A 21,344-nucleotide genomic window follows, 5' to 3' on the forward strand; every position below is an offset into this window, starting at 1 on the left:
AATTTGGGGAAAAAACTGCACTTTAGTGAAAAAAAATTTTTTTTCATTTACACATCCGATTTTAACGAAAAGTCGTCAAACACCTGTGGGGTGTTAAGGCTAACTGGACTTCTTGTTACATGCCTTGAGGGGTGTAGTTTCCAAAATGGTATGCAATGTGGAGTTTTCTGCTGTTCTGGCACCATAGAGGCTTTCTAAATGTGACATGCCCCCCAAAAACCATTTCAGCAAAATTCACTTTCCAAAATCCCATTGTAGCTCCTTCCCTTCTGAGCCCTCTACTGCGCCCGCCAAACACTTGACATACACATATGAGGTATTTCCTTACTCAAGAGAAATTGGGTTACAAATTTTGGGGGCTTTTTCTCCTATTACCACTTGTAAAAATTCAAAAACGGAGTCTACAAGAACATGCAAGTGTAAAAAAATGAAGATTTAGAATTTTCTCCTTCTCTTTGCTGCTATTTCTGTGAAACACCTAAAGGGTGAACAAACTTACTGAATGTCATTTTGGATACTTTGAGGGGTGCAGTTTTTATAATTGGGTCATTTATGGGGTATTTCTAATATGAAGGCCCTTCAAATCCACTTCAAAACTGAACTGGTCCCTGAAAAATTCCGATTTTGAAAATTTTGTGAAAAATTTGAAAATTGCTGCTGAACTTTGAAGCCCTCTGATGTTTTCCAAAAGTAAAAACATGTCAACTTTATGATGCAAATATAAAGTAGACATATTGTATATGCGAATCAATGTATAATTTATTTGGAATTTCTATTTTCCTTACAAGCAGAGAGCTTCAAAGTTAGAAAAATGCAAAATTTTAACATTTTTCATCAAATTTTTTAATTTTTCACCATGAAATGATGCAAGTATCGACAAAAATTTACCACTACCATAAAGTAGAATATGTCACGAAAAAACAATCTCAGAGTCAAATTTATAAGTAAAAGCATCCCAGAGTTATTAATGCTTAAAGTGACAGTGGTCGGATTTGCAAAAAACGCTCCAGTCCTTAGGGTCATAATGGGCTCTGTCCCCAATAGGTTAATGCAGGTACTACAGCTCTCAGCATGGAGCATAGTGCGCTCCATGTTGGGAGTAGTAGTACCTGCAGTTAAGAACAGATCACAGCAGGTATCGCTCCTGACACCCAATGTGATCGTCTTTTATATTGCAGAGATGTGGAGAAGCTCTATACAGCGCTCGCATCTCTGCTCTATTCTCCGGCCAGTGATATGAATAGAACATCACTCATTCATATTTCCCTCTGAGCTGTGATTGGCTGCAACCATCGGCCAATCACCAATCTGGGCGGAAAATATGAATGAGTGATGTTCTATTCACATCACTGGCCGGAGTACAGAGCAGAGATGCGAGCGCTGTATAGAGCCGCTCCACATCTCTGCAATATTATGGACGATCGCATCGGGTGTCACGACTGACACCCGGGATGATATGTCTATTAGTACAGGTACTACTACTCCCATCATGGAACAGTCTGTTCCATGATGGGAGCGGTAGTAATACCTAAAAAATGTTTAAAATAGAGAAAAAAAAATGAGAACCACACATACACTCTTCATTAAAAATGAATACAAATTTTGTTATAAAAAATATAAATTTCATGAAATAAGTATTTTTTTTCCCATCATTACTGCATCTTTTCTTTTCTTTTTTTTGTACCCAAAAAATTTTGGGTGCCAAAAAAAAACGCCAAAGGGGCCAAAAATGCAATTTCCACTCAAATGCAAAAAACGCCAAACACAGGAAAATGCTGTGGTGTTTCTTCTGGCATTTTTTTCTTGCTTTTTTTTTTTGGGGGGGGGGGGGCACAAAGTAGAAACAGCCTTAGTGATGGGACTGTAAACCAAACTCATGCCTGCTACATTAGCTAAAATAGGTTAACACAAGGCACACAACATAATTCTAAATTATTCTCTAATTATAGCCAATCTACTCTATATAAGAAAGAAAAAACTACAATAATTCCTGGAGTGCTTCTGTAACTAAAGGAAATGTATAAATCAGTTGCAGTGAATGGAACATTAATGAACATTAAAACCCCTCCCAGTCTGAGGATATGTGTGATTCTGTCTTCAGAAGACAGCTGCATGTTTTCTAATCCTGGACAACCCCTTTAATACCGCTATTTTGAGCTACAAATACTTCAGAGATAATAGTAGATGTTTCATGTGTTGCTGAATGTAAAGTAATGTATAGTTGTCTAAAGCTGAATAGATTGGTACAGATGTGGTAGGTGTAGAGAATAGTCACATCTGTAATAACCTTGTTGCATCTCCTCTAGGTATGCCCGTAGCATTGGTTGATAATTGGTAACACTGAATTATTGCCATGTATCAATTCCTCATGAGAGTCTTCCAATTTTTCTTCTTTTAAATTAGTCATTAAATTCAGTGTATTAAGTTGATACTTATGTTGAACAGATTGCTTAAGCTTTTCTCTGACTACAGAAGTACAATGGCCTGCTGACCTCAACTCCAGAAGATGACAGAAGACAAATTCCCTGTATATCTTATCAATTATAGGGATATCTCCACCAGGATAAGTAATTACTACTCATCACTATAATATAGCATCACATACTGCTTGGTGGGGTCCGCCTCCTGTGACTGCTAAGAGTAAGAGTAACTATGGATGTTATGTGCTACTGCTCGCAGTGGTCCCCTCTAGACCAACCTCAAGGCCCCTCAGGCACAAGGCCAGGTGCAACCGCCCCAACACTACATTGGAACAGTTGCACCTGGTCTGATGCCTGAGGGGCCCAAAGGACCATAAGAGATCAGCAGTACCAATCATAGCACATTATTATTTCTCAAGGGAAGAAGTCAACTAGATGAAACGTGCGTTGGGGATTTTGGTGGCGGCACTTCTAATATGGGTTACTTTCGGATGCAGATGTTATAATCTCTATATAGGTCGTTAGGTGTAGCACATTTGAGACTGTATCTATTGATAGATATTGGGGTCATCTCTCAGGGCACCCTACTATCCCTGAACAATGGTCACCCTATGTTATACAATTGGGATATACCAAATCTCCCCCATACTTACAATCAATGGTTAAAGTACTGGAGATCTGCCCATAGTGTTTGAAGGACATTTTGTTCTCTAATGACCTGTGCCATCTTTGAAAATAACACTACAATTTGAATACCCATGTTGTTTAACATATAATAAATACAAAATGACGTTTTAATCGGTAGCTATTCTCCATTTGTTCTTTTTTCTGTATACAATGTTTAGCATGTAGCAGGGAGCAGAGTCTCTGACCACTATGATTTACTGTGAAATGCTCGAGCGTTTTAAATAGTTTAAAAAAAAACTGCTGGGATCTAGGTAACTAGTCATTTAAGTGGTTCCCAGTGGCTACTCTCCTCCCCACCGGCCCTGAGGGATGTGTATATAAAAAAAAATAGGTGACACAGGGCCAGCGGGGTGGAGAGCAGCCACTGGGAGCCGCCCCATTGACTAGAAACCTTGGCTTTTTAAAGCTTTGATTTTTGGAAACGATCGAGCATCTCAAAGTAAATCATAGGGTTTTGGATTAAATTTCCTTGTACTAGATTACTTTAAAGGGCCTTTAAAAAGATGGTGCATATTGGCAAAACGATCTGATTATTGCCCTGTATTAAAGACCCAGCAATCACTCGCTTGTGGGCTGATTGCTGGGATCATCCAGCCTAAAAGGGGTACTCCGGTGGAAAACATTTTTTTTTTTTTTTAACCAACTGGTGCCAGAAAGTTAAACAGATTTGTAAATGACTTCTATTAAAACATCTTTACCCTTCCAGTACTTTTTAGCAGCTGTATGCTACAGAGGAAATTCTTTTCTTTTTGAATTTCTTTTTTGTCTTGTCCACAGTGCTCTCTGCTGACACCTGATGCCCGTATCAGGAACTGTTCAGAGCAGGAGAAAATTCCCATCGCAAACAGCAGAGAGCACTGTGGACAAGACAAAAAAGAAATTCAAAAAGAAAAGAATTTCCTCTGTAGCATACAGCTCCTATAAAATACTGGAAGGGTAAAGATTTTTTAATAGAAGTTAAAACAGTTAAATAGACTTGTATATTACTTCTATTAAAAATATTTACCCTTCCAGTACTTTATAGGAGCTGTATGCTACAGAGGAAATTCTTTTCTTTTTGAATTTATTTTTTGTCTTGTCCACAGTGCTTTCTGCTGTTTGCGATGGGAATTTTCTCCTGCTCTGAACAGTTCCTGATACGGGCATCAGGTGTCAGCAGAGAGCACTGTGGACAAGACAAAAAAGAAATTCAAAAAGAAAATAATTTCCTCTGTAGCATACAGCTGTTAAAAAGTACTGGAAGGGTAAAGATGTTTTAATAGAAGATTTACAAATCTAATACCATAAATGGTACATGATGATAAAAATTACAAAGAAATAAAGTCGGACTGTGCTTCACTTTAAATGATAAATAAAATTTAATATTAAATAATTACAAATGAGACATAAATGTAAAAATATAAATAATATAAATCAAATACATAAATATCTCCTTCCACAGGGCCCTTGTGGGGAAGTGATAGTATAGTAATAAGATAATTTAATAGTTTAAAATCTGCATGTATGGTATATTCTTCCGCTAATCCAATTTTGTGTAAACCGGCATAATTCACTTTTTATAAAGTGCACTCCGTGATCGTTAAGTTTGAAATAGTTCATATGATAGTATAATTATCAACTCCCATAGATGATGGGATTTTATGGCTGGACATCCGAGAGGTAGATGGCAAGTGCTGTGGAGGCTATGTCCAGCGCTGGCATGCGCTTGCGGTGATGGGCCCGGTTGCCACAGGCCAAAGAGAAGTCACCGGTCACGGAGTAACTCCGGAGATGGAAGCACACTCGGAGACAGATGGATCTACTCCGGGGACAAAGCAAAGCCTTGTGGAGGATCTCTCGGCGTTCGGTGGTGAAGCAGGTAAAATACAGCCAGGTGTAGAAGCAGCAAATAATGGAGCTTGGCAGGAGTGGTATCGGAGGTAGGAAGTAGCGGTTTGTGGATTGCGGTGGTCATGCGGTAATAGTCTCCTTCCCTTGACGCGTTTCAGGGTACTTTGTAAACGACCCTTTCCGGACGGACGAAGCACGCCAAGCGTGAGAAACAGGAGCTCGGTCGCCATCCACTGTCCCCCCACTACCCTTCTCTTCTGTACCCTATTTGTAAGTATGCTTCAATAAAGAAGACTTGCAAGCTGAATTGGTGAGTGCCGATATTTTCTGTTTCTTACGGACTGATTTTGAAAATTGCTTGCCATATCTGAGCACCACCTACAGCAACACAGCTACACTAGCACCCATCTGCCGTCTTACATCCCAGGACATCACTAGCAGTGCCGCACTACCTCTATTGGGAACTGTTAAAAAAAAAAAATTCCATCGAAGTACCCCTTTAAAGATGTATTCTGGCTTTATACATCTTATCCCCTATTCAAAGGACAGTGGATAAGATGTATGATTGCAGGGGTCCTGCCGCTGGAACCACCACGATCTCAGTGCAGTCCCCTCCATTCGGTACCTGGCGCTGCTTCCGAGGCCGAGACGTGACATCACAGTCATGTCCCCTCGTGGCGCCACGCCCCCTCCATTCATGTCTATTAGACATGAAGGGAGGGGGCGTGGCGTGACATCACGAGGGGGCGTGACCATGACGTCACATCTCGGCCTCGGAGGTAGTGCCCGGTGTAGTGAATGCACAGAATGTCAGGGGCTGCAATGAGATCGCGGGGGTCCCAGCGGCTGGACCCCAGCAATAATACATCTTATTCCCTGTCCTTTGGATACGGTATAAGGTGTATAAAGCCAGAATACCCCTTTAAAGGTGTCATCCAGAATCTGAAAAATGCTGCTTCTTTGTTGCAAAAACAGCACCACTCCTGCCCACAGGTGGTGTCTGGTATTGCAACTCGGCTCTATTGAAATGAATGGGAAAGTGCTGCAGTACTACACATGACCTGTGGACAATAGTGGTGCTGTTTATGCTAAATCAGAAGCAGAATTTTTTCAATTCTGGAAAAACCCTTTAACCCCTTAAGGGGATCTATAATGCGGGGCCACGGCCAACGGCCGGGACCCGTGGCTAATAGCGCGCGGCATTGATCGCTGTGCCGCGCGCTATTAACCCTTTCGACGCGGCGTTCAAAGTTGAATACCGCTTCTAAAGTGAAACCGAAAGCATGCCGGCTATCTCAGTGGGCTCTTCGGGATAGCCGCGGCGAAATCGCGGCATCCCGAACAGCTTACAGGACAGCGGGAGGGCCCCTACCTGCCTCCTCGCTGTCCGATCGCCGAATGACGACTCGGTGCCTGAGATCCAGGCATGAGCAGTCATGCGGCAGAATCATCGATCACTGGTTTCTTATGAGAAACCAGTGATCAATGATAAAGATCACTGTGTGCAGTGTTATAGGTCCCTATGGGAGCTATAACATTGCAAAAAAAAAAGTGAATAAACATCATTTAACCCGTTCCCTATTAAAAGTTTGAATCACCCCCCTTTTCCAAAGTCCAAAACAGTGCATTTTTGGTCACTTTTTATATCATGAAAAAATGAATAAAAAGCGATCAATAAGTCCTATCAATGCAAATGGTACCGTTAAAAACTTCAGATCACGGAGCAAAAAATGAGCCCTCATACTGCCCCATACACGGAAAAATAAAAAAGTTATAGGGGTCAGAAGATGACAATTTTAAACGTATAAATTTTGGTGGCGGCACTTCTAATATGGGTTACTTTCGGATGCAGATGTTATAATCTCTATATAGGTCGTTAGGTGTAGCACATTTGAGACTGTATCTATTGATAGATATTGGGGTCATCTCTCAGGGCACCCTACTATCCCTGAACAATGGTCACCCTATGTTATACAATTGGGATATACCAAATCTCCCCCATACTTACAATCAATGGATAAAGTACTGGAGATCTGCCCATAGTGTTTGAAGGACATTTTGTTCTCTAATGACCTGTGCCATCTTTGTAAATAACACTACAATTTGAATACCCATGTTGTTTAACATATAATAAATACAAAATGACGTTTTAATCGGTAGCTATTCTCCATTTGTTCTTTTTTCTGTATACAATGTTTAGCATGTAGCAGGGAGCAGAGTCTCTGACCACTATGATTTACTGTGAAATGCTCGAGCGTTTTAAATAGTTTAAAAAAAAAACTGCTGGGATCTAGGTAACTAGTCATTTAAGTGGTTCCCAGTGGCTGCTCTCCTCCCCACCGGCCCTGAGGGATGTGTATATAAAAAAAAAATAGGTGACACAGGGCCAGCGGGGTGGAGAGCAGCCACTGGGAGCCGCCCCATTGACTAGAAACCTTGGCTTTTTAAAGCTTTGATTTTTGGAAACGATCGAGCATCTCAAAGTAAATCATAGGGTTTTGGATTAAATTTCCTTGTACTAGATTACTTTAAAGGGCCTTTAAAAAGATGGTGCATATTGGCAAAACGATCTGATTATTGCCCTGTATTAAAGACCCAGCAATCACTCGCTTGTGGGCTGATTGCTGGGATCATCCAGCCTAAAAGGGGTACTCCGGTGGAAAACATTTTTTTTTTTTTTTTAACCAACTGGTGCCAGAAAGTTAAACAGATTTGTAAATGACTTCTATTAAAACATCTTTACCCTTCCAGTACTTTTTAGCAGCTGTATGCTACAGAGGAAATTCTTTTCTTTTTGAATTTCTTTTTTGTCTTGTCCACAGTGCTCTCTGCTGACACCTGATGCCCGTATCAGGAACTGTTCAGAGCAGGAGAAAATTCCCATCGCAAACAGCAGAGAGCACTGTGGACAAGACAAAAAAGAAATTCAAAAAGAAAAGAATTTCCTCTGTAGCATACAGCTCCTATAAAATACTGGAAGGGTAAAGATTTTTTAATAGAAGTTAAAACAGTTAAATAGATTTGTATATTACTTCTATTAAAAATATTTACCCTTCCAGTACTTTATAGGAGCTGTATGCTACAGAGGAAATTCTTTTCTTTTTGAATTTATTTTTTGTCTTGTCCACAGTGCTTTCTGCTGTTTGCGATGGGAATTTTCTCCTGCTCTGAACAGTTCCTGATACGGGCATCAGGTGTCAGCAGAGAGCACTGTGGACAAGACAAAAAAGAAATTCAAAAAGAAAATAATTTCCTCTGTAGCATACAGCTGTTAAAAAGTACTGGAAGGGTAAAGATGTTTTAATAGAAGATTTACAAATCTAATACCATAAATGGTACATGATGATAAAAATTACAAAGAAATAAAGTCGGACTGTGCTTCACTTTAAATGATAAATAAAATTTAATATTAAATAATTACAAATGAGACATAAATGTAAAAATATAAATAATATAAATCAAATACATAAATATCTCCTTCCACAGGGCCCTTGTGGGGAAGTGATAGTATAGTAATAAGATAATTTAATAGTTTAAAATCTGCATGTATGGTATATTCTTCCGCTAATCCAATTTTGTGTAAACCGGCATAATTCACTTTTTATAAAGTGCACTCCGTGATCGTTAAGTTTGAAATAGTTCATATGATAGTATAATTATCAACTCCCATAGATGATGGGATTTTATGGCTGGACATCCGAGAGGTAGATGGCAAGTGCTGTGGAGGCTATGTCCAGCGCTGGCATGCGCTTGCGGTGATGGGCCCGGTTGCCACAGGCCAAAGAGAAGTCACCGGTCACGGAGTAACTCCGGAGATGGAAGCACACTCGGAGACAGATGGATCTACTCCGGGGACAAAGCAAAGCCTTGTGGAGGATCTCTCGGCGTTCGGTGGTGAAGCAGGTAAAATACAGCCAGGTGTAGAAGCAGCAAATAATGGAGCTTGGCAGGAGTGGTATCGGAGGTAGGAAGTAGCGGTTTGTGGATTGCGGTGGTCATGCGGTAATAGTCTCCTTCCCTTGACGCGTTTCAGGGTACTTTGTAAACGACCCTTTCCGGACGGACGAAGCACGCCAAGCGTGAGAAACAGGAGCTCGGTCGCCATCCACTGTCCCCCCACTACCCTTCTCTTCTGTACCCTATTTGTAAGTATGCTTCAATAAAGAAGACTTGCAAGCTGAATTGGTGAGTGCCGATATTTTCTGTTTCTTACGGACTGATTTTGAAAATTGCTTGCCATATCTGAGCACCACCTACAGCAACACAGCTACACTAGCACCCATCTGCCGTCTTACATCCCAGGACATCACTAGCAGTGCCGCACTACCTCTATTGGGAACTGTTAAAAAAAAAAAATTCCATCGAAGTACCCCTTTAAAGATGTATTCTGGCTTTATACATCTTATCCCCTATTCAAAGGACAGTGGATAAGATGTATGATTGCAGGGGTCCTGCCGCTGGAACCACCACGATCTCAGTGCAGTCCCCTCCATTCGGTACCTGGCGCTGCTTCCGAGGCCGAGACGTGACATCACAGTCATGTCCCCTCGTGGCGCCACGCCCCCTCCATTCATGTCTATTAGACATGAAGGGAGGGGGCGTGGCGTGACATCACGAGGGGGCGTGACCATGACGTCACATCTCGGCCTCGGAGGTAGTGCCCGGTGTAGTGAATGCACAGAATGTCAGGGGCTGCAATGAGATCGCGGGGGTCCCAGCGGCTGGACCCCAGCAATAATACATCTTATTCCCTGTCCTTTGGATACGGTATAAGGTGTATAAAGCCAGAATACCCCTTTAAAGGTGTCATCCAGAATCTGAAAAATGCTGCTTCTTTGTTGCAAAAACAGCACCACTCCTGCCCACAGGTGGTGTCTGGTATTGCAACTCGGCTCTATTGAAATGAATGGGAAAGTGCTGCAGTACTACACATGACCTGTGGACAATAGTGGTGCTGTTTATGCTAAATCAGAAGCAGAATTTTTTCAATTCTGGAAAAACCCTTTAACCCCTTAAGGGGATCTATAATGCGGGGCCACGGCCAACGGCCGGGACCCGTGGCTAATAGCGCGCGGCATTGATCGCTGTGCCGCGCGCTATTAACCCTTTCGACGCGGCGTTCAAAGTTGAATGCCGCTTCTAAAGTGAAACCGAAAGCATGCCGGCTAGCTCAGTGGGCTCTTCGGGATAGCCGCGGCGAAATCGCGGCATCCCGAACAGCTTACAGGACAGCGGGAGGGCCCCTACCTGCCTCCTCGCTGTCCGATCGCCGAATGACGACTCGGTGCCTGAGATCCAGGCATGAGCAGTCATGCGGCAGAATCATCGATCACTGGTTTCTTATGAGAAACCAGTGATCAATGATAAAGATCAGTGTGTGCAGTGTTATAGGTCCCTATGGGAGCTATAACATTGCAAAAAAAAAAAGTGAATAAACATCATTTAACCCGTTCCCTATTAAAAGTTTGAATCACCCCCCTTTTCCAAAGTCCAAAACAGTGCATTTTTGGTCACTTTTTATATCATGAAAAAATGAATAAAAAGCGATCAATAAGTCCTATCAATGCAAATGGTACCGTTAAAAACTTCAGATCACGGAGCAAAAAATGAGCCCTCATACTGCCCCATACACGGAAAAATAAAAAAGTTATAGGGGTCAGAAGATGACAATTTTAAACGTATAAATTTTCTTGCATGAAGTTATGATTTTTCCAGAAGTACGACAAAATCAAACCTATACAAGTAGGGTATCATTTTAACCGTATGGACCAACAGAATAAATATCAGGTGTCATTTTTACCGAAAAATGTACTACGTAGAAACAGAAGCCCCAAAAAGTTACAAAATGGCGTTTTTTCTTCAATTTTGTCTCACAATGATTTTTTTTTTCCATTTCACCGTAGATTTTTGGCACAATGACTGACGTCATTACAAAGTAGAATTGGTGTTGCAAAAAATAAGCCATAATATGGATTTTTAGGTGCAAAATTTTAAGAGTTATGATTTTTTAAAGGCAATGAGCAAAAAACATAAATGCAAAAACGGAAAAAAACCCGGTCCTTAAGGGGTTAATATTCATTGGTTGGCCACATACAGTATCTCCTTGAGTAAACGGGGGGTTTGGGCCAACAACAGGGATGTGCAGATACATTTTTGGGGGGCAGGGGCTCAAGTAGAAAAAAAGGGCACTTCTAATCAAAAAATATTTTGTAAAAACCTTACATATGTTAACAAAACACAGTTCCTGAAATAAGAGACCTCCAGCAATCATGTCAGCTGAATGGGACCCACATCACCCTACTAAGGTCCCAAGCAAGTGCATTAAAAAGGTAGGGGCTCAAGCCCCCTTTTGAGTTTATGTGTGCACGTCCCTGGCCAACAATATACAAGTGAAGGGCATCATTAACCATCCAGTGACCTTCTCATGGCCCTGGGCACACAATTATTGAGCTGGACACGCAATTATGACTGGCAATCTACTCGTATTGGACATGGGTCAAGGATCCTTGTTCCATAATTTTGCGTGGTCAGGTCAGTTTCTACCTCTAGATCGGCGGCATGTTCTCCTGCTCTTAGAATAACTGGAGCTTCATAAATATGTAGTATTGTTCAGAGTGTTTGTGCCAGACGACTGCTGGAAGGACACTGGTAAATCTCCCCTGTTCTGTCCTCTCTCAGCACATTGTGTCCCAGCTGAAACATACGTTTACATTTCATACATCCACAATGTTCCCTTGAGGAATCATCTATTTCGGGCCTTGAGGTGACAGTGAATTTTTAACTCCTTTTCGCTGCAGTGGTTTTCGTTTTTTTTTTTCTTCCTTTACATTTTTTTCCCTCCTTTCTTTTTTAGATTCTTAAGATTGTATGAGGGATTATTTATGATGTGGCATGTTGTACTTTTTTTATTAAAAGCTTTAATTTTACCATAAATATAAAGCAAAACCAGCAAGTATATCATTTTTGGGGTGGAAAAAAATGCAATTGTGCACCGTATGGTAAAAATGACTTATGCCTCAGAGGAAGTTGTGTAGTTCTTTACAGTCTGACCACAGTGCTCTCTGCTGCCACCTCTGTCTGTCTCAGGAACTGTTCAGAGCAGGAGAGGTTTGCTAAGATGACTTGCTCCTGCTCTGGACAGTTCCTGACATAGACAGAGGTGTCAGCAGAGAGCTCTGTGGTCAGACTGGAAAGAACTACACAGCTTCTTCTGTAGCATACAGCAGCTGATAAGTACTGGAAGGATTAAGATTATTAAATAGGAGTAATTTACAAAACTGTTTAACTGTCTGACACCAGTTAATTTGAAAACATTTTTTTTTCTACTGGAGTGCCCCTTTTTCTTCTGGAGTTTCCTGATTACTACTTTTGCCAATAAGTTTTTTTTATTGGTTTTATTGATTTATTTGCTTTTTTTTTTTTATATGGAATTACCTACTGTTTTTATTTGTACAATCAATGTTAATACATATAAACTTTTTTGGGAGATAGGAACAGAAAAAAACAGCAATTTTGGCCTTGCTTTTTATTTATTTATTTATTATTATTTTTACTGTGTTCATCCTGCAGTTTTAAAGTACAATGCTTGTCAATATAACAATATGACAGCAGACACCAGTTATGTGTATTTTTTTTTTAATACATTTTTTTACATACTATAGACATTCTTTAATGGTGTTTTGTGTTCTTTTTCTTTGACATTATATTAAAGGGAATGTATTACCTAGATTTCTTTATTTTCTGATTACAGCTAGATACTGAAACGTTCTTTTTTTTTGTAATCTGCTCCTATTTTCTGATTATACTTTATTTTATATTATTTTTTGTACATTATTATGAGGCCTGCCATCCTACCTGAACTGTTTTTAACAGCACATAAACAGCAATAGACAGGATTTGTTCCATTCATATGAAGTGCTAAAGGGGGACTCCAGTAGAAAAAAAAAAATTAAAATCAACAATAAAGTTAAAAAGATTTGTAAATTACTTTTATTTAAAAATCTTAATCCTTCCAGTACTTATCAGCTGCTGTATGCTCCAGAGGAAGTTCTTTTCTTTTAGAATTTCTTTTCTGTCTGACCACAGTGCTCTCTGCTGACACCTCTGTCCATGTCAGGAACTGTCGAGATTAGGAGCAAATCCCCATATCAAACCTCTACTGCTCTGGACAATTACTGACATGGACAGAGGTGTCAGCAAAGAGCACTGTGGTCAGATAGAAAATACATTAAAAAAGAAAATAACTTTCTCTGTAGTAGACAGCAGCTGAGAAGTATCATAAGGATTAAACTTTCTGGCACCAGTTGATTTAAAAATTCATTTTTTTTTTTCCACCGGAGTACCCCTTTAATTTTTCTGAGATTTATTGAATGAAAGTTTAAGAGATATCTACTTATGGATTTATTTTTTTAACTCTATCAGATATTAAACTAGTGAGCAGAGTCTGTGTCCTTTTCCTTAAATATAGATGTGTCAAATATAACACAGCTTTAGTCATGTGCCATCTGCATCTAAAGCAATTCTGTACAATATATATGCTTTAATCCAGTGTCTCTCAACCAGGGTGTCTCCAGCTGTTGCAACAGTACAACTCCCAGCAAGCCCGGACAGCCTTTGGCTGTCCGGGCATGCTGGGAGTTGTAGTGTTGCAACAGTTGGAGACATCCTGGATGGGAAACACTGGCTTAAAGGGGTTATCCAGGAAAAAACTTTTATTTATATATCAACTGGCTCCAGAAAGTTAAACAGATTTGTAAATTACTTCTATTAAAAAATCTTATCCTTTCAGTACTTATGAGCTTCTGAAGTTAAGGTTGCTCTTTTCTGTCTAAGTGCTCTCTGATGACACGTGTCTCGAGAACCGCCCAGTTTAGAAGCAAATCCCCATAGCAAACCTCTTCTAAACTGGGCGGTTCCCGAGACACGTGTCATCAGAAAGCACTTAGACAGAAAAGAACAACCTTAACTTCAGAAGCTCATAAGTACTGAAAGGATTAAGATTTTTTAATAGAAGTAATTTACAAATCTGTTTAACTTTCTGGAGCCAGTTGATATATAAAAAAAAGTTTTTTCCTGGATAACCCCTTTAATCCCTCATAGCACTTGCCAAATGACGAACTTGACTCTGCTACATCCAAACAGACATCTACTATATCCAATAACACGTTATTAAAAATAAAAAATAAGCAGATTTATCCGTTAAAAATATATAATGAGTGAATCGATTATTCCAGTTTTTTTCCTTCAGCCTTTGAGCCCATTAAGCAAAGTTATAATACTGTGTAATCTGCTTCTATTACCTTCGTGCGCCAATTTGTCCCGTTTTCATGCACAGGACCCACACCCGGAAGTGCTGTAGTTCAAGTCTTTATTTTAATGTTGTCGCTCACTTTTCCCAGCATTCCATGCGGCCAGAGACAATGGGGAGATATTAAAAAACTACAGTAATTTCTGTTCCAGAGATATTGATTACATTTTTTTTTTCTCCTCACATTTTCAAAGGTCTCTTGTGCTGCTTTGAAAATATGAAAATATGTGAGAGTTCATTTTCGTGCCACTTTCCTTTTTTTTTTCATGCCAAAAATTTGGCACAAATTTTTCTGTTGTCGCCATATTGATTTTTTGTGCCAAAATCGGCGATTTTGGCACCAAATTTTACATCCCGGAAAATTCTGGTGGAAGCATCTCACGTAATATACCATGATTACTAGTGTCCAGACAAGCGATAACTGTATACATAAAACATTTGTTGGGCTTAACCTTTTGGGGACGCAGGGCGTACGTGTATGTCCTGTGCCCGCTCCCGCGATATAACGCGGGGTCACGTGGTGACCCCACGTCATCGTGTTGGTCCCAGTGGCTAACGGTAGCCAGGACCCGGTGACGCACACTATTAACCCTTTAGCAGCTCAGTCGGGCTGATCAGGACCACCGCGGTGAAACCGCAGTGTCCCTATCAGTTATGAAGCAAGTGGACATACCTGCCTCTGGCGCGTCCGATCGGCGAATGATTGTTCCAACCCTGAGATCCAGGCTTGAGCAATCGACTGCTGATAACACTGATCAATGCAATGCTATGGCATAGTATTGAACAGTGCTGGCAATCAATGTACTGCATGTTATAGCCCCCTATGGGGGCTATAACATTGCAAAAAAAAAAAAGCATAAAAAATGAGTTAATAAATGTGATTTAACCCCTTCCCTAACAAAAGTTTAAATCACCCCCCTTTTCCCATAAAAAAAAAAAGGAAATTAAAATAAATATAAACATATGTGGTATCGCCACATGCATAAATGTCTGACCTATAAAAATATATTGTTAATTAAACCGCACTGTCAATGGCGTACACTTAAAAAAATTCCAAAGTCCAAAATAGCGTATTTCTTGGTCACTTGTTATACGATAAAAAAATTATAAAAAAGCGATCAAAAAGTCCAATTAAAACACAAATGGTACCGATAAAACCTTCAGATCACGGCGCAAAAAATTTGCCCTCAAACCTATATAAGTAGGGTATCATTATAATCATATTGGCCTACAGAATAAATATCAGGGGTAATTGTTACAGAAAAATGCACTGTGTAGAAATGGAAGCCCCCAAAATATACAAAATGGCATTTTGTTTTAATTTCGTCGCACAATGATTTTATTTTTTTTTGTTCTGCCATAGATCTTTGGGTAAAATGACTGATGTCATTACAAATAAGAATTGGTGGCACAAAAAAAATAAGCCATGATATGGGTTAGTAGGTGCAAAATCGAATGGGTTATCATTTTTAAAAGGTGAGGAGGAAAAAACGAAAGTGCAAAGATGGAAAAAACCCCAAGGGGTTACATGTGAGTTCAGGTGCAGTGACCATGAAAGAAAGAAGACATTTTTTTTAAATAACACTTTTCAATGATAATTGTTTTTCAATAATTGATTAAATAACACCTCCCCCCCCCCCAAAAAAAAATAAATAAATAAATAAATAAATAAAAAAACTACAACCATTTCTGTGATTTCTACACTAGCAAAAAGCTTGTGTGAAAATGTTGATGTCAAATGGACCCTCACCCCTTTGAAAATATGATGTACATATATTTACATAGCCACACCCATTTTTGCAAAACTGGTGTGACAAGCGTAAACCTTGGATAATTCTCATGGAAAACACTTTGAATATCTGATTTAAACTTTTTTGCACCAAAATATTGGCACAAAATGCGAAATTTTTGATATGAAGAGTTTTTTTTTTTTTTTTTTAAATATGACCACCAATATGTCATAAGTGACATGGTGTCCAGGGGCCGTGGCTATACTGCAGTGGGTGGGTAGATAGCAGGGGTGGAAGGGATTTAAAACAGAAATACTATCCATCCACCCACTGCAGCATAGTCACACACCCTGGAGACCACGTGACTTATGACATATTGGGAGAGATTTATCAAAACCTGTCCAGAGGAAAAGTTGCTGAGTTGCCCATAGCAACCAATCAGATCGCTTCTTTCATTTTTAAAAAGGTCTCTGAGGAATGAAAGAAGCGATCTGATTGGTTGCTATGAGCAACTCAGCTACTTTTCCTCTGGACAGGTTTTGATAAATCTCCCCCATTATCTCTGGCCACATGGAATGCTGGGAAAGGTCAGAGACAACAGTAAATTAAAAAGACTTGTACTACAGCACTTCTGGGAGTGGGTTCTGTGCAGGAAAACAAGAAAAAGTGTCACATGGAGGTAATAGAACCTTATAAAACTGTATGATAACTTGGCATCATGGGCTCAAAGGCTGATATAAAAATATCCTGCAATACCCCTTTAACCTTGTAATCTTTTAAAGGGATTTAGGGAATTAAAGGAGTCATTTACAACATGTTTTTAACAGCAACATCATAACTTTTGTCCATGGTTTGTATCCAGTATTCAGGTGAATATGGCAATACCAGAAACAGCCCATAGACAAGAGTGTGTTGTTCTATAAAGAGCAGACTCCCTTTCTGGACCTGGACAACCCGTATAATATAGGGAGCTCATATGGGACTTCTGAGGTCTCAACATATCCATGCATTAGACATGTTGTCAATGTATTTCAATGGTAACTGGCAATGTTTCCTCTCCTCTGTGGTGACATCAAAAGAGAACTGAACACTGAGGTTTCATCAGGATTCCCCACAGTTTACAGACGGATCCTGGGGTCCCAGTATCAGTATACACTATGCTCATCTTGTATTTGGGAACACTTGAAACTAAAATGCATCCTTAAAGGCAGACAACGCCTTTAGCCCCTTCCAGATATCTGACGTACATGTCCGTCAATATGTGGGCCAGAGAGTACAGAGCAGGCAAAGCTGCAGAATGGTGAGTGCTGGCTGTTAACTACAGCTGAGACCTACTGTCGGGAGGTGGGATCAGTGATGCCTCTGATGCTATCCATTTAACCCCTTCTTTACCACAGTCAATAGCAACTGCAGCATCCAGATCTTAGACTAAATCTTAGACTCACCATGATGATGCAATCTCCCATCTATTTCCTATAAATCTCCTATTTACTTATCTCTTACTCTATTTCATATCTATCGAATATATAAATCTATCTATTTATCTCATTACCTATCTATCTATTTCATTATCTATCTATTTATCTCATTACCTATCTATCCATTTCATTATCTATTTATCTCATATCTATCTATCTATTTCATTATCTATCTATTTATCTCATTATCTATCTATATCATATCTATCTATCTATCTATCTATGTCATATCTATCTATCTATCTATCTATCTATTTATTTCATATCTATATATCTCATATCTATCTCTTTATATCATATCTATATATCTATATATCTATCTATCTATCTAGTAGTAACAAAGGAAAACAGCACTCCCTCCAATTTTCAAAAGTCCCAAGTAAATAGGTGCATGTAGAACCAGACTTTGGTCAGGGTTCTATATATAAGCAGAACAGTAGATACATCCGCAGCACTCCGAACCATGAAAAAAATAGACTTTTATTCCATCAAGTGAATGTGACAGTGACATTTCAACCAGCTCTCCTGGTCTTTCTGCAGCTCAGTACAAACAGTGTTTCACACATTTTAAATAGGGATATCAATTACATCTCCAATTATTACAAACAGTGCAATCAAATCTCAAAAAAATTATATTCACAATCTAAACAATATATATGTGCAAATCCATATGTGAGTGCAACACTTGTGGATAACATATAGTGCATTTATTAAGGACAAATCTGGCAATAAACACAATATAGTGTTAATCAGGTCCTGATAATTCCTCAGGACAGGTGAACAAAGATGTTAAAACCAATTAAAAACAATTACCTACAGTTGCCAAGGGAGTTATCACTCACCGCCAACATGGGAAACAGTAGTGTTGGTAATTCAAAACTGCACATGCACGCCGGGATGCTTAATTACAGATGGAATGTATGGGAGTATATGAGTGTGGTGCTACTATTAGAGATGAGCAAAATTTAGTAAAATTTGGTTTGGTCGACTTGCCCAATTTTCCGAAAAAATTTGGTTCAACTCGAATTTATTTGCGGCAAATTTCTATTAAAAATGGCTATTTCTGGCCTACAGAGAGCCTCAATAGGGGTGTAGAACACTTTGCACACAGCGTGGAGGTGGCGGCATCATGAGGAGACCATATAGTGGCTTAATGGCACAGCTTGGAGTTGGTGGCAGCATGAGAAAACCATATAGTGGCTGAATAACCCAGCGTGGAGGTGGCAGCAGCATGTGGAGACCATATATTTCCAGAATGACACAGCGTGGAGGTGGCGGCAGCATGAGGAGACCATATAGTGGCTGAATGACCCAGTGTGGAGGTGGCATCAGCATGAGGAGACCATATAGTGGCTGACTGACACAGCAAGGAGGTGGCGACAGCATGAGGAGACCATATAGTGGCTGAATGACACAGCGTGGGGGAGGCTGCAGCATGAGGAGACCATATAGTGGCTGAATGACCCAGCCTGGAGTTGGCGGCAGCATGAGGAGACCATATAGTGGCTAAATGACCCAGTATGGAGGTGGCATCAGTATAAGGAGACCATATAGTGGCTGACTGACACAGCAAGGAGGTGGCGGCAGCATGAGGAGACCATATAGTGGCTGAATGACACAGCGTGGGGGAGGCAGCAGCATGAGGAGACCATATAATTCCTGAATGACACAGCGTGGAAGCGATGGCAGCAAGAGGAGACCATATAGTGGATGAAAGACACTGCCTGGAGTTGTCGGCAGCATAAGGAGTTCATATAGTGGCTGAATGTCACAGCATGGAGGTGGCGGCAGCATGAGGAGACTATATAGTGGCTAAATGACCCAGCATGAAGGTGGCATCAGCATGAGGAGACCATATAGTGGCTGACTGACACAGCAAGGACGTGGCAGCAGCATGAGGAGACCATATAGTGGCTGAATGACACAGCGTGGGGGAGGCGGCAGCATGAGGAGACCATATAGTGTCTGAATGACACAGCGTGGAAGGGGTGGCAACATGAGGAGACCATATAGTGACTGAAAGACACTGCCTGGAGTTGGTGGCAGCATAAGGAGTTCATATAGTGGCTGAATGACACAGCATGGAGGTGGCAGCAGCATGTGGAGACCATATAATGCCTGAATGACACAGCGTGGAGGAGGCGGCAGTATGAGGAGACCATATAGTGGCTAAATGACACAGCGTGGAGGTGGCGGCAGCATGAGGAGACCATATATTGTATCTATCTATCTATCTATATTGTATCTATCTATCTATCTATCTATCATATCAATCTATATTGTATGTCTTTATCTATCATACCGGCTGGCAACCAGCCGATTCCTGTAGCTGGGGGCCGGCGTTAATAGCTGGCATTCGGCAATCGCCGCGGCTGGCTATTAACCCTTTAGATTGCCGCTGTCAAAGCGATCCACTGCTATGGTAGCCTGAGGGTTTACCTCTCCTGTAGTTCTGGCTCCTGCACTGAGAATGATAAAGCCTGGCAGGACCAGGCTTTATCAATCGAGTGCAGAACACACAAATCAATGTGGTTTAATGGAACCACATTGGTCTGTATGAGGAATCAAATGATTCCTTCTAAAAGTCCCCTAAGGGGACTAAAAGTGTAAAAAATAAAAATAAAAAAGTTTAAAAACATACACATTAACCCCTTCCTTATTGAAAGTTTCAATCACCCCTCTTTTCCCCAAATTCCATATAAAAAATATATAAACATAATAAAAATAAACATATGTGGTATCACCATGTGCGTAAATGTCCAAACTATAAAAATATATCATTAAATAAACCGCATGATTGATGGCGCACGTGAAAAAAAATTCCAAAGTCCAAAATAGCGTATTTTTTATAACTTTTTATACCATTAAAAAAATGAGTTAATGGCTTGATCAAAACAAAAATGGTACTGCTAAAAACTTCAGATCATGGCGCAAAATATGAGTTCCATACAGCCCCACATGCAAAAAAATAAAAAAGTTATGGGGTCAAAAGAGAACAATTTTAAATACATAAATTTTTCGTGCATAGAGTTATGATTTTTTCCAGAAGTACAACAAAATCAAACCTATATAAGTAGGGTATCATTTTAATCGTATGGACCTACAGAATAATGATAAGGTGTCAGTTTTACTGAAAAATGTACTGCGTAAAAACGGAAGCACCCAAAATTTACAAAATGGCGTTTTTCCTTCAATTTTGTCGTACAATAATTTTTTTTTTCCGTTTTGCTGTAGATTTTTTGGTAAAATGACTGATGTTGATACAAAGTAGAATTGGTGGCACAAAAAAAATGCCTTCATATGCTTTTTTAGGTGCAACATTGAAAGGGTTAGGATTTTTTAAAAGTAAGGAGGAAAAAAACGAAAGTGCAAAAACAGAAAAATGCTTTGTCCTTAAGGGGTTAAGATCTATATGTCTGTGTGTCTATTAATCTATATGTCTAATATCTATCTATCTATCCATCTATCTATATATATATATATATATATATATATCATATCTATCTATTTATCTATCGATCTCATATCTATCTATTTATCTATCTATCTCATATGTATCGCATATCTATCTATCTATCTTATATCTATCTATTTATTTATGTATCTATCTATCTCATGTCTATCTATGTATCTATCTATCTCAAATGTATCTCATATCTATCTATCTATCTATCTATCTATCTATCATCTCATATCTATCTATCTATTTATCTATCTATCTTTATTTATTTATTTATCTGTCCATCTATCTCAGATCTATCTATCTATCTAGCCTTTCCATATACACATATTGTGATGTAGATACTTTATGGCTTCCATGTGTTCCTTGTTGCAGTCCCAGCTCTGGGGTCATGGTTCTTCAGTAATGTTAGTGATGTGTGCCCTCACAAGT

At 39.7% G+C, this 21,344-nt stretch overlaps 1 protein-coding gene across 2 annotated transcripts in view; it reads right to left on the reverse strand.

Annotated features, from left to right (window-relative positions):
- The window catches only part of KCNV1 (potassium voltage-gated channel modifier subfamily V member 1), a 75,812-nt gene that overhangs the window by 52,235 nt on the left and 2,233 nt on the right, over positions 1–21,344 (reverse strand). The window lies entirely within an intron of this gene.

This window comes from Hyla sarda, chromosome 5, assembly GCF_029499605.1.
Source record: "Hyla sarda isolate aHylSar1 chromosome 5, aHylSar1.hap1, whole genome shotgun sequence".
Classification (NCBI taxonomy): Eukaryota; Metazoa; Chordata; class Amphibia; order Anura; family Hylidae; genus Hyla; species Hyla sarda.